Genomic DNA, 4,664 nt, shown 5'->3' with positions numbered 1-4,664 from the left:
TTGGAGAGGCAATTCACAGAGAATACTAATGAGCGATAAACATATTTCATCTGTAACCTTACATTCAGAAATGCAAACTGGCAATCAGCTCAGCATAAAAAACAAAAGCTCCATGGTTGTTAACCGTGCCTGGGAGGGTAAATGGGCACCACCTTTTGAAGGCTGTTTGTCATTTATCGCAATTTGAAACACATACAACTTGTGGATCCACGCACTGGGAGAGAAGTCTTTGAACCTCTGCGTTCACGCATGTTTTGCTGGGTACGCCAACCATGCAAAGCCCTGACTTCTCTTTACTCAGGCCATCTCTCGAGTTGTATTTGCAGCGGGCAACCTTGAGGGAGGAGGTGATGTCTCTCTGCTTACTGCTTGCAATAAAAGGGTACGTTCCTCAAGCTTAACATTCCTCAGCAAAAATGCAGATGATGTGGGCACAGCTGACATCCGGGCCCTCTGGGTCACCCCCGAGGGACTCGGAGGCCAAGAAGAACCAATTCAAACGTGATGCTCGGGTTGCTTGCTGTGCCACCAGTAACAAAGTCCTTAGTCTCTGACCCACGAGTCTCACATCTCCTGACTTCACCCGTGAAACAGTCCTCCATGAAACTGCATCCATGAAATGCCAGTGAATTGGTGCCAGGACTGGAATTTGGGCTGAATGACTTGATATGGATACTTCCCAGAGTCCTTGGAAATACTCTCAATGTAGTAAAAACCTAGAGGCTATGGATGAAATTGGAGGGAAATTCACAGATGCATCTGCTCCTTCCCTCCATTTGCACTGCCATCGCCTTGATTCACACGCTCATCATCTCATGTCTGAACTACTGTGATAATCTCTCACCTGGTCTACTTGCTGGCAGTCTCATTCTTCCCTAAGAAATTACTTATCTACCTAGAGACCCCATGGCCTTTATATTCAAATGAACTAAAATTCCCAAAGGTTCCAACTGTCTCCTGGGTGATGTTCAAACTTATCACCCTGGCATTGAAGCCTTCTACAATTTGTCCTCAGCCTTCATATCCAAGTTAGCTTTCACTTGATACCATTTTACCAATTTATACTTTAAATACTTGTTATTTGCGTATGACATGTATATCTTTTCTGTGAAAATTCTTCAAAAATATAGTTTATGGATTCAGGGCACCTCAATTCAACTAGAATTTTCTGAGCATCTACTAGGTACAAGGTTCTGTCCTGGACATTGAAAGGGATAGAAAAATGTATGACTCTCCATGATGGACAGTGTAATTTATAGTCCCTTTATGAAAAATAGTTCTAACGGGAGTCCTCAGTGGGTCAGACCTATAACACACTCCACCGCAGCAACTTCCTTGGGTAGCCTGGCGCTTCTGGGGCACTTTGCACATCCCGAACAATAGCATATGTGATTACAATGCTGTCTCTTTAGGCTTATCTGCTTCTTCCACAGCCTAACTGTCCATGTGCACACAGCTTTATTTAAAGTATTCCCTAAGTCACTCCTCTTCCTTCTTCTTGGCTCAGTGTTACAGAAGAATAATTATTTGCAAATAAGAAGATGGAGACTTTACCTTTACCCTGTGGTTCTTCCTACTCTTGGAAAATGTAACTAAGCATGTCTTCCCCAGTCGACCACTCCCTATTTATTCAAGTGCTGACAAAGCACTCCAGCTGTTCCTCTCATAACTGCCATCAGGTTCTCAGTAGAAATTATCAAAGAGGAGAAGACATTTAGTCAAAAAGTGCTAAACCTTAACTGAGGTCTACAGTATTATTTTAGATAAATAACAGCGTCAATTTCCTTCCATGCAATCTTGGCATTTGACAAGCTAGAACTCCGATCGAAAAGCATTAAGAGGAAAAGAAGAATACTTTATGATGCTAAAGACACCATTCATAGTGAAGACATACTATTACTTAACAAATTGTATAAAGCAGAAAGTATAAAGATGAGAGGAAAAACAGACAAAAACACAATAATTTGGAGACTTTAACACATCTCTCTCAATCCAAGAAAACAAAGATAACAAAACGTTAATAAGGAAATAAAAGACACAGATAACATAATCAATAAGATAGATCTCATAGATCTATATCAAGCTCTGTATACCATTAGCAGAACATACCCTTTTCCAGTGCACACTGAATATTCACAAAAGTGACATTTTAGGCCACAAAGAAGACCTCAGTAATCCAAAGAGTAGAAACAACATTCTCTGTCTACATAAAATAAAATCAGACATCAATTTAAAACCATCAAAAGGAAAAAGGTCCCTCCTCCTGGAAATGTAGCTCGTGTGCGCATGCACACACACGCGCGCGCACACACACACAATTAAGCTACCCCTCAGAAGAGAAATACAAAATTTAAACACAACTGATCAAAAATTTTAGGATACAGCTGAAGTGGTTATCGTAACAATAAAAATGAAAATATGTCAATTAAATGTCTAATCCTTAAAGCTAGAAAACCAAGGAAAAGTGGAATGGAAATAGTTGATAATGTTAAAAACAAAAGTTAATGAATAAGAAAACAAAGAACTATAGACTTAATTAGGAAATGTAAAAGATAGTTCTTTGAAAAAATTCAACAAAGAAAAAATACTAATTAAAATAATTAAAAAGGGAGAAAGCACACATATAGGTAATTACAATGAAAAATCAATAACCATCAAAAAAGAAGAGTAGGGCTTCCCTGGTGGCGCAGTGGTTGAGAGTCCGCCTGCCGATGCAGGGGACGCGGGTTCGTGCCCCGGTCCGGGAAGATCCCACATGCCGCGGAGCGGCTGGGCCCGTGAGCCATGGCCGCTGAGCCTGCGCGTCCGGAGCCTGTGCTCCGCGATGGGAGAGGCCGCAACAGTGATAGCCCGTGTACCGCAAAAAAAAAAAAAAAAAAAAAAAAAAAAAGAAGAGTAGCATCTCAAGGTAATTTCTACCCAATTTTTAAAGAACAGATAAATCCAAGTGCCACTTAAATATCCTAGTGCATAGAAAAACAAGGAAAACTTACAAATTCATATTCTGAGTATAATATTATGACCAAAAAAGAAAAACATGGATCAATTTCACTTATGAATATTTATGGCAAAAACTTAAAAGAACAATTAGAAAAGAAAGCCCAAGATCATATTAAAAATTAATTCATCATGGGCTTCCCCGGTGGCGCAGTGGTTGAGAGTCCACCTGCTGATGCAGGGGACACGGGTTCGTGCCACGGTCTGGGAAGATCCCACATACCGCGGAACGGCTGGGCCCGTGAGCCATGGCCGCTGAGCCTGCGCGTCCGGAGCCTGTGCTCCACAACAGGAGAGGCCACAACAGTGAGAGGCCCCCGTACCGCAAAAAAAAAAAATTAATTCATCATGACCAAGTGGAGTTTATTCCAGGAATGTGCAATGGTTCAATATTAGGAAATCTGTTCATATAATCCATCATATTAATAGAGTGTCTTAGTTTGTTCTGGCTGCTATAACAAATTACCATAGACTGGGTGGCTTATAAATAACAGAAGTTCATTTCTCACAGTTCTGGAGGGTCAGAAGTCCAAGATCGTGGTGCCGGTGGATTCAGTGTCTGGTGAGAGCCGGCTTCCTGGTTCATAGACTGGCAGTCTTCTCATTGAGTCCCCACATGAAGGAAGGGGTAAGGGACCTCTCTGGGGTCTCTTTTAGAAGGGCACTCATCCTATTCATGAGGGCTCCACCCTCATGACCTGATCACCTACTGGAAGTCCCATCTCTTAATACCATCACACTGGGAGTTAGGATTTCAACATATGAATTTGGGGGGTGGGGTCACAAACATTCAGTCTATGGCATAGAGTTAGGGAGAAAAATTATGCGATCACATCCAAAGATACAGAAAACACATGTGAAAATAATTCAACACTCATTCATGTTAAAGAACACTTCTCAATAAAAAAGGAATTAATGGATATTTCCTAGATATCAATATGATACACACACACACACACACACACACACACACACCACTTACATCACAAAGCCACTATCTTACTTGCTGGAGAAATGAAAGGATGCCAATTATCTCCATTATTGAGGATTTTGTTAGAAATATTAGCTACTGTGATGGACAAGAGAATGCAATTAGAAATTTAAAAACTGGAAAGGAAAAGGTAAAGTGTTCTCTAATGTACATGGTATGATTAAGTATCTAGACAATCCAAAGAAACAATGGGAGAATTACAACAGAATAAGAGAATTCCCCACCCCAACCCTATTCTGCTCCTATCGTGGACTTGCATGTGTTTTTGGAACTTCCAGTCACTCAAGTTCAAGCCATGATGTCATAATAATAATATTAATTTCACTTGTGCTTTCACAATCTCCTTTCCACCATATTTTGCACACACCCCTATCTAAGCAATTGCTAAATCATAGATTTTTGACTCTGAAATGTCCCTATCGTTCTTTTTTTTGTCCCTTTGTGGTCAACATCAGACGCTTACTCTCTACATGTAACTTATAAATGGCTGTCTGTTCAGTGATGCCACTCTTGTTTAACATGTAACTTCTTGTGATATAAGATCCTAACTCCTTGGCCAGGTTTTCTACAAAAGGCCCTTAATATACCTTTCCAGACTCTTTTCCACCTAATGCTTTATACATACATTGTTCAGCTGGACCACTCTGCTGGGTATCTCTTACATAAACCCATACTT

The sequence above is a fragment of the Grampus griseus genome (assembly GCF_964374135.1).
Source record: "Grampus griseus genome assembly, chromosome: 21".
NCBI lineage: Eukaryota > Metazoa > Chordata > Mammalia > Artiodactyla > Delphinidae > Grampus > Grampus griseus.
This window is presented reverse-complemented; position numbering follows the sequence as displayed.